The sequence below is a fragment of the Protopterus annectens genome, chromosome 17.part0 (genome assembly GCF_019279795.1).
Source record: "Protopterus annectens isolate FY-2018-M chromosome 17.part0, PAN1.0, whole genome shotgun sequence".
NCBI classification, from domain to species: Eukaryota; Metazoa; Chordata; order Ceratodontiformes; family Protopteridae; genus Protopterus; species Protopterus annectens.
Genome location: NC_056751.1, coordinates 683,016,820 through 683,027,519, shown reverse-complemented (window position 1 = coordinate 683,027,519; position 10,700 = coordinate 683,016,820). Strand labels below are relative to the sequence as shown.

The following is a 10,700-nucleotide window of genomic DNA, read 5'->3' as shown; positions in this document are numbered from 1 at the left end:
TTAAGTCATATTTATTATATTACCTCCCAAACAAATCTCGATTTTGTACATATGATAATTATTTCTAGGGATGATTATCTGAAATGCTGGATATCTGGGAAATTTATAACCACCTTTCTATATCAGATGGACAGTAATACCTCACAACAACATATAATTGCCAAACACTTTTTTTTATATTCACACTCTGTTAATAATGATCTTTATTAATGCCTGTTTACCAATATGCAGCAAAATAGGAAACAGTGTAACAATCTCTCTCTCTAGATTTTCAAAATTAGTCTCCTATAGATGGTTTTACAATATTCCACTGAAATTATGATTAACCAGAAATGTTGTAGAAATCTCACAGCCAACTGAAATTTCCTCTACAGATGGTTATAATCTCCCGAACTATGATGTGTGTGTGTGTGTGTGTGTGTGGGGGGGGGGGCAACAAACTCAAACTAAACATAATTTACTCTGATATTATAGGTTCATAGGTTCGTAGGAGGTTGCTAGGCTATGTAAAAAACATGGGTACACTAAATGACCATAGTTAGATGGTCACTGTTACCTGAGACATTCTATGATCAGCACAGACTGCCCCTGTCCTTGAGGGACATAAGTGCCACCCCCGGGGGGGGGGATTTACAGTCACCCATCCAATTGTCAAGGTTGCACTTAAAAAAGATCATTGAGGAGCTCTGCTTCACATAAAGTGGGAGCTTATTCCAGAGGAGTGACAATCTCTGGGAGATATGTTTGTCTCTCCAGCATGTTCTGTTAACGTCACAGGCTAGGTTGAGATCTCTAGAGTGAGTGACTCTTGTCCCATTTGATTTGCAGATGAGCAGCACTTCCATTAGGGCAGAGTCAGAGACCTCTCTGTAGGCCAGGCACAGGTCACCTCTCAGCAGCCTGTGTGATACAGAGTCCAGTGACAAGGATTTCAGTCTTTTCATGTAAGTCTCTTGGTTAAAAACCATTGTGTTCTGTCCAGTTGCTGCAGGTACCTGGTGAGATACATACACAAGGGAACATTGTACTCAATTGGTGGTCTGATAAGGGTCAAGTACACCAGAGTTAAAACATCCTTAGTCTTGGATGTGATGCCCTTATTTATGAGATACGCAATGTAGAAGGCTTTTCTTACCACTATGGATACATGGTGAGCAAAGTGTAGTTTGTTATCAACCTGTGTTCCCAAATCTCATGACAGGATTTGTGCTTAGAGGGGTGCTATCTATATCATAATTAGTAGGGGCCACTTCTTTGCCAAAGGAGATAATGAGGGATTTTTTATAGCACTTCATGACGATCTTCAAGTTTCACTGTTCAGCAAAAATGCATCAGTTAATCATATATTTACCAAACCATTTAATGACAATCCATTATGTCATGTTCCAAATTGGTGAACGAAGAGAACAGAGATGAAGGGTCTACAAAAATAGAGTGAAACTATCAGCATTTAATGCAACACAAACACTTTTTCTTGATAGTCTACATATGCCCAAGATATTTTAAATCTAAAGTAATGTGTGTTTTATTTCCAATAGGTCAGTGATGAAAAACTACCCTAATTGTAGCCTGGAAGAAGTCAGTACGAGCACTGACATAATGTCAAGGCACAGCTAATTTTAGGTAAGACCATATATTTTTATTCATATCTTTTTTTATAAAGTTTCTAAATATATAAATAAAGTTACTACTTTAAAGACTGGCAGTATTAATATTTCAAAACAAAATACTATGAAAATAGTTTTTGTAACAAGTAATTTATTTTCATGATTCAGATAAAGAGATGCTGAGTAATTAACTGCATATTATATATAACTGTGTCATTTTTATGTGTATAGATTCATAGATTAGTACTAGGCTAACTGCCCTTGCAAGCTATTTTAAGCCTAGCTAATTATCCCTTGTGAGACTCCAACCCTGTACCTTGTGTTTGCAAGGCAAACACCTTAACCATTAGGCCACCCTCCCAACCCTAAAGGCAATACATAGACAGTAGATGTTATTACATGGGAAGCAAGGAAAAGAAACTCTAGATTAAAAGTGAAATGGATACTTCTGTATTTTCATTCACTCATTCTATCTCCAGTAACCCTCTTAATCCAATTTAGGTTCTCAGAAAAACCAGAACCATTGCTGATAGCCAGTAGGTACAGGGCTATGACTTAATCCTGAAGGAGGGCTTTTGTATTTTTTTAATTTCACATACACTTAGATTTTAACTTTCTGCAGCTGGTAATTATTTTACTAGATACAAACAGAAGGATATTTGTCAACAACTTACTCTTTGTTGCCGGTAACTGTTTAACTGCCATAATTGATCACATTCAAGGTGTGTTCACATTGAGTTTGATGCATGCATGTACTGAATTGCTGAATGAATGCAGGTACCATATTAAAAGAAAATAGAGCATCAAAACTGAAGGAAAACAAACCCCGGGATTCGTGAAGCTCGGTGCAAGGATGGTTTTAGCCTTGCACCGAGCGTCCTCCTTGCAGATGGTGCAGCAGCACCATATGAATATTTATGAGGGCGTGCTGTCACACTCTCGACGTGCACAGGAAATGTGTGCGAGTGCAGGGGGCATGTTTAAGTGATCTATGGAGGCTTAAACATGCCCCCATAGTTGCACAATCTACAATGCTTACTATTAGAGCCCACCTCTAATAGTAAGCAATTAATTCAGTGTCTTTGGATACTGAAATGCATGCTAAGCATACAAGTGTCCACGAACACTGAAATAAAATCAAAGTAGTAAACACACAACCACGTAATGGAATGTTGAGCCCCTGTCCCTAGAACTATCACAATTAGATTCCCCGTGTCCCTATTTTACATTCGTATTGCTTCATTACTGAAAGTGTAAGTGAAGCGCAGTATGTTTGCGCATCGCTGCCCTCTGCTTAGCGTAGCTTACACATCAAAATCATCCAAATAGAAAACAACATGCAGAATCAGTATTAACCTCAATAGTGTAATGGTTAGAGCATCCGCCTAACGAACTGGCATTTACAGTTCGGGTCCCACTATAGCACATATCATTTTCCATGTGGAATGTGTATATGAACATATTTATACATCTTTTTGCTGTATAACTTACATAATAACATGTAAGTGTGAACTGGAGTACTGCAAGAAATGTTTAACTAATGTCATTTAATCAAAGTGGTAGTGTCATAATGAATAAGGCACTGGTAAGCAGGTGTAAGCACAAATAAGCAGTAGTAAACATATATAAGTACTAGTAAGCAAATCTAATTGCATTTGCATGGGTGTAAGCAGTGCCCACACACATTAAGCAGAGTAGAAGCTAACTGAATTTAAGAAACTGTAATTGAAAGAAAGCACAGCCTACCGTCATGCAAACATGCACACACCTGCTCACAACTGCTTAAAAGTGCTTTAATCACTCTGTATCCAATGGCCTTTGTTCTGCCCAGCAACAAAATAAATGGCCTCTGCAAAGATCAAACCCATGACCCTGCACACCACAACCATTGTGATTTTCAACTAAGCCATGACAGATATACATAAATCTAATGTTATCACAAACATATCATCCAGCACAGTCATGCAACAGCATAGGAAATGTATATAATTGTGTAGATGTATGTGCATGTGTATGTACAGATATAATATATATATATATATATAGAGCTAAGAAGAATGAATGTTGTAACAATAAATCATACAAAAAGAATGAGAAGGAAATCAACAGCAACCCCAGTATTATTTAATGCTGTCGTCTTATGTCATATCCAGCTGGGCAGGGGTGAGCAAATCACTGCTACTCAAACCACAGGCAGGATACTACCAGTGGGAGTAACACTGTCGATCTGCTAAGTCTACTTCACAAACAATTACAGGGTAGTCCCTCGTGGGACTACCCAAAAATTGTGAATAGTGTCCTATTGGTCACTCATCTCACCAATGTTTGTGGACTAAAAGGTAGGGATGTCTGAGGATACGTGGAGTGAGTCAACCCATGGGATGGGTCTACAGGAGTAGGGAGTGGCCAATGTGTAGTGGTGTGGATACACCGTGTATCCAACTGGAGAATGGTTGACTGCTGTGTCAGTGAAGTGTTGGGGTAAGTATATGGGGAACTAGGATCCATGGGTATATGGGTATATATGCAAACGAAGCAGCACAGCAATAGTGTAGTGGTTAGAGCATCCGCTTAACGAACAGACATTTCCGGTTTGAATCCCACTGCAGCACATACCATTTTCCATTGGTAATCTGTATATGAACATATTTTGACATCTGTCTGCTGTATAACCTGCATAATAACAATTAAAAGTGAACTGGAGTGAAGTGTCAGTGTCATAATGAATAAAGCACTAGTAAGCAGGTTTAAGCATAAATAAGCAGAAGTAAGCATGTATAAGCACCAGTAAGCATGTTTACATGTGTTTGCGTGGCGGTATGCATTGCCTACACAGATTAAGCAAAGTAGGAACTAACTGAGTGTAAGAAACTGTAACCGGAGTTTAGCATTGCTTAGCTCCATGTAAACCTGTGCACATCTGCTCACAACTGCTTTAAAGTGCCTTAATCACCCTGTACCCAACGGCTCGTATTCTACACAGCAACAAAATAAACAGTCTCTGCAAGGCTAGAACTCAGGACACTGTACATCACAGTCACAGTAACTAACCACTACACCATGATAGCAATACATATACAGGAGGTATCAGCAAACTAATCCTCACCATGGGGAAATCAAATCAAACATGTGAACTGAATCTATGCACAGTGTAATGTTCTATAACCCACCACAGACCATAAATATGTGAATTGGAGTACTGCAGTAAACATAGAGTTGAAGCGTCACTGTAATAAAGTTTTGAAGTCCCCAGGACCCCATACAGTGTATGTGCACATGAATCAAGGATACCAGACACATATATAACCTGTAATGAATAAGACTTCGTTGACAAAAGGCAAATATAATGCTAGATAACCAATAAGCAATGCTAACCGCAGCACAGCCCAACTAAGTAATTGTAAGCAATGTGTAGGGAAGCCAATACAATATGCCTACAGGTACACCTCTTTAAGCAGTGCCAACCTGAAGTAAGCAGGTGTGACCATAGTTTAGCTTTTTCGAAACCGGCCAGTTACGGGAAAGTGCGGGAATTTGGCCCTACTTAAACCGAAGAGGCGGGAATACAGCTCAAAACTGGTTGTAGCATCCCCCTGCAGGCAGAATGGCTGGAGTGGGAGGAGGCACTCGCTTTAGAGTGCAGCGTTGGGGCATCCAGGAGTCCAAATCCATGGTATGGCTCCTGGTAAAGCACCATGACAGGAGACTACTGCAGGGCCAGTACCAGGGCTCGCAGTACAAAAAGGAGGCCTGGGACAGTTTCGCCCGTGACCTCACTAGTGCCACAGGTATCCCCCGAACTGGTGAGCAGGTCAGGCACCACCATGCAGACCTGAAGCGGTGGAGGGGGGAGGTCCTGGAACAGTGGATCCAGGAAGCAAGGCAGATGCAGAATGCCCCAGAACTGAGTACTCCTTCCACTACATAGTTAATAATTGCCTAGCTTGTGTACACTATGGAAAGGTATGGCTAAATATCACTGTACTTCTCTGACAGCTGCAGATGAGCGTGCTGCAAACCAGCAAGCCTATGATGCTAGGCTGCAAAGGATGCACCGCGAGGCAGGTCAGTAAATAGCCTGCATGCACTGTCATAACAGATAAATGTAAGAGCCTCGGAAAGTGCTGTACCAGTATACAGAATTGTGTAATATTCTGCGAATAAAGGTGTAATCCCTGCATTGCTTTGGTTTATTCTGCAGTCATATGTTGTTGTACTGTTGCAGTTATTAAATAGTACTGTTGTAGTAAGCAGTGTTACCGACACTGTGGTATGCAGATAAAATGTGTATGAAGTGCTGTATAACAATGTTGGATGTGCAAACAGGTCAGTCATATTAGACAAAATACATTGCAAAGCCTCACAACAATTGCCTGATAGCATAGTGTACAGTGATCTTAACTGTAATGCTTTTGTCACACACAGCAGGGTTTTGGATCCCAAGAGCACTAGTAAGTTGTATGCATAATCATTCCACACAACTATACACAGTTTGTTAGAATGTACAGAGAGAAAGCTGTATGCATATTTACACTTAACAACTGTGCAGATTTTGCTAGAATGCTCAAATAGAGAGTGGTATGCATATTCATGCCCCTCAACTGCTCCAATATGCCCCGTATGTCCTGATAAATGGCAACCATCACCTGCCTTTTGCCCTGTTCCCCTGACAAATTAGTGTGATGATCCAAGAAATGTAGGCAGCTGTTAATGACATATAACTGATAGTCAGACTTGTACATAGTCAGAGAATGTACATGCAAACATACCTGTCATTCCAGCATCTCACCCAAAGTGTATGAGAGCAGTCTCAAAACATGTTGCATTAACACCTGCACCTTGTCAAGTCTGTACGTAAGACACAGGTCCCGTACATACTAATCTACAAACATACCATTGTACAATATAACGCCATTGGGTAGTGTAATAATATATGTAAGGGGCAGACCACTGCAGTGACTATGAATGTTGTGAAAACTACAAGGATTTATTAGTTGTTAATTGAACTCTCTCTCTCTTTCACACCTACCATATGTGCAAAAATAACTGATTTACACAACTCATTTGGTATGTCTACACTCCTAACCTCTATTGGGACATATGTCCTATTGTTTTATAAATATTCACATCTGTTTCTATGCATGTGCCATGTTAAAATACTCCCATATTGGTGGCCTGTTGCAATCAATGAAACCTACATGTTGTTGTAATGGCCGCTGTTTACCCATATATGCATGTGTTCCGCCTGTTCTGCAACTATTTATATCTGGTGCCCTGGGTAATGGGAATACCTATGCATGCTGTTATAATTAATCGTGAATGCTGTTGACTATTACTAACCCATATCTGCCTTAAACATGCGACAACATAGCTCATATGGGAAGGCCGCTCCCAACGGACCCACCTGTCCCACCTCAGCTGGCCATGGCACCAGGCACCAGCACATCTGGTGCCCAGCCTGGGACCGCCTCATCCGTTGGCCCTGCACCACCTTTGGGTAGAACCACCACAGGGGGTGGGGAAGGCCCCCCTGGAGCAGGATCGGACAGGAACCTGTCACCCATGGTACGGTCTGGGCCGTGGTGCATAGGGAGCTTGACAGGGAGATTTGAGACTGCCTATGCCAGTTTGAGGGCCGAGTGGCGCAACTAGAAGGTGAGCCTGCTCTTCCTACACAGCCCCCAGCACAGCCACCTTCTGGGCTGTGAAGGTGCAGTGGTGACAGCCCATGGGTGGGGACCTCAGTCCCACTGTATCCATTTGTGGGCTCATGGGCTTGCGACTTCCAAACACCCCTCCCCATCCAAGGTGTTCCTACCACATGTGTCATATACCGCCCCTGTACACGTCTTGTTTGTCTTGTCTGTCATCCTACACAACCTATCCTCCCTGATCATACCTACTCTTCTTCTCCAACATCCCACTCTTACCTAAAAATAAAATAAAAAAAGGGCAATCTGTTCCCACAAAAAAAGCATGCCCCCATACATTGCTGTCCATTTTGTGCACGTGTACACTGGACACATGTAAATGTTTCTAATTGGCATCACAACATACTATTGTTGTCCTCACCCCTCTTTCAGGGTTGTGAGTGTCCAAATGTACTGCCAAATTTATTGCATATGCACAGCCATTGCTGTAGAAGAAATGGACAGCTATGGACCTTCCCTATACCCTTCCTGCACATCCCTAGCTACCTTGCCTACTGTCTTTCCCTCTTTGTGCCCCTTTTTCACCACTTATCACCCCTTTTTTCTTTTCTTTTAAAAAAATTAGAGCGGGGGTAAGTGGGAGTAAGCACTTTTAAGCAGCAGTGAGCGGGTTTCCCCCTGTTTGCGCAGAGGTAAACACTCCTTACACAGGTTAAGCAATCAAGAAGGTAACTGAGTGTAAGGAACTGTAACCAAATGTAACCACTGCTTACCATCACGCAAACCTGTGCACACCTGCTCACAACTGCTTAAAAGTGCCTTAATCACTCCGTATCCAACAGCCCTTGTTCTGCCCAGCAACAAAATAAGCAGCCTCGGCAAGGCTCAAAACCAGAACCCTGCACATCACAGCCAATGTGATTTACCACTAAGGCATGGTAGATATACAGACATCTGATGTTATCACAAACATATCATCCAGCACAGTCATTCAACAGTATAGGAAATGTATTTCATTATGTAGATGTATGTGTGCGTGTGTTTATGTCCAGATATATCTACATACATAGATATACATATATATAGATATATCAAGAACAAACCACATGACAACAAAGCATTAAAAAAGAATGAAAAGGAAAACACCAGCAACTCCTGTATTATGTAGTGGTGTTGTCCTATGTAATATCAAGACTTCCTCAGACAGACATGTGTCATTAATAGACGCAAACATTTGTACATTGCCCAAATACATTACTTTGAGCATTTTATTTACATTAACAAAACAGTTCCTGTCCAATCATAATGTGAGAACAGTACTCTTGCAAGGAGCTGTGTGCAACATCATCATCAATAAAAAGTTAAATGGGGTAACCACAGAGGGACCGATAGTGTTGTGTGTACACTGGGTCGTCTGCATCACGTGTACCTAGAACCTTTAGGAGTCATGTGAATACTAGGATCATGTGCCTGAGAGAGGGGTGAGGACAACAGTAGTAATTTGTGATGCCAATTAAAAAGGTTACATGTGTCCAGTGGACACATGTGTGAAATGGACAGCTATGTCTGGAGCAAAAGTCATTCTGGGAACAGATTGGCCTTTTGTTTCCATTTTTGTAAGGTGAGAGTGGGATGTTGGGGAAGGAGAGTAGGTATGCTTGTGGGGGATAGGCTGGGTAGGATGACAGACAAGACAGACAAGACAGCATACAGGGGTGGTATATAACACATGTGGGGGGGGCACTTTGGACAGGGAGGGGTGTTTGGCAGTCACAAGGCCATGAGCCCCCAAATGGAAACAGTGGGACGGAGGTCCCCACCGATGGGCAGCCACCACTGCACCTTTACAGCCCCAAAGGTGGCTGTGCTGGGGATGTCTAGGAGGGGCAGGCTTACCCTCTAATTGTGCCACTTTGCCCTCAAGCTGGTGTAGCTGGCCTCAAAACCCCTTATTGAGCTCCCTACACACCACGGCTTGGACAATATGATGGCTGACAAGATCCTGTCTGGACCTGCTCCCAGGGATGGCAAGCCCCATACTCAGTGGTGGTTCCACCCAAAGGTGATGCTAAGCCAACAGAGGTGGAGGTCCAAGGCTGGGCCCCAGATGTGTTGGTACCCGATGCCATGGCCAGCTGAAGGGGACAGGTGGTTCCGCTGGGACCTGCAATCTCATACAGCCTATGGTGTAGGAGTTTTAACACAGATAAAGCTTAGTAATACTCAACAGCATTCAGGATTACTTATAACAGCATGCATAGATATTACCATTAACCCAAGACAACAGATGTTATACATTTGCAGAGTGAGCAGAACACATGCATGTATACTGCATGACATCTGTTCAAAGCGTAGATGACTTGTAGCTGCAGCTATGAACAGTGACCCATTATTGGCATGTCACTGTGATAACCTCAGACAGTGACTGTCATACCACTGTTTCATGTGATGTATGTCCAATCAGGGATGCGATATCAGTAACTCTCATCACTGCCACCTTGTACTGACTGCAATCCTCACACTATGCTTCTGCAGTTCACAGATGTGTGTTTTGTGAGTAACACAAGAAACAAATGGTTCCACACACTGACCAGTCCACAGATGACCCTACAGATGGGGGTTTCCTCACAAACAGAGCACTGTGTTGTCAGTTATTAAAACATGCAGACTAGCCATTATCAGGCACAACCTGTTAAACTGGCAGTAGTCTGAATGAAGCATAGCTACACTTACATGCTGTAGTCATGTCTGGCACATCACCCTCCTGTCTTTAGGCTGTTTTCCACAGTGTATGTTATTTGAGGAATATCCATATTTCATCTGTGATGCTGTTTACCAAACACCAGATCCAGGTTCCACTCACAGCGACTGTCATGGCAAACACCAACATGATGTTCCTAGATGTTGTACTGTGTTTCCAAGCAATTGGCTATGGGAATGTCACCACAGCTGTTCCACATGCAATCAGCTAGAGGAGGACTGCAATAGATGCAGATGCCATCACCTGATCATGACCATCAATTACAAAACACAAGCTGCTGTTGAGCAGGTGGACATCTCCACATCCACCAGAGAGTGTGTGGGAGGAACAGACAGAGGAATAGTGCATCAGAGAAGGGCTGGGAGACTAAAACTTAAGCATCTTTTGTCACACACCTACTAGTACAGGGGGTTCAAACTCCTGACTGACTAGCCATTACTATTACAAGTGCATGCAGTTACTTCATGTGCCACATAGATGACATGTGGGTGTGCTGTAAGAACATACATGTGTGCTGGTGAGCGACATCTGCAACAGAGATATAGTAGACATACATTAGGTGTAGCACACATGGCTGTCCACATGAACAGATGTCATTGTCAACACAGCCACACTCTCTAAGGGACTCAGACACATTGGCACACTTTATCAGGTTCACAAATACACTTCCTAACTACTTAG

At 42.4% G+C, this 10,700-nt stretch overlaps 1 protein-coding gene across 3 annotated transcripts in view; it reads left to right on the top strand.

The window, feature by feature from the left end:
* Positions 1-10,700, top strand: part of LOC122791791 (galactoside alpha-(1,2)-fucosyltransferase 2-like) — a 396,978-nt gene that overhangs the window by 204,759 nt on the left and 181,519 nt on the right. For all 3 annotated transcript variants that reach the window (XM_044059731.1, XM_044059728.1, XM_044059729.1), the window contains one exon: positions 1,539-1,623. The gene's annotated coding sequence lies outside the window, so the exon portion shown is untranslated. The remainder of the gene's footprint in view (positions 1-1,538; positions 1,624-10,700) is intronic.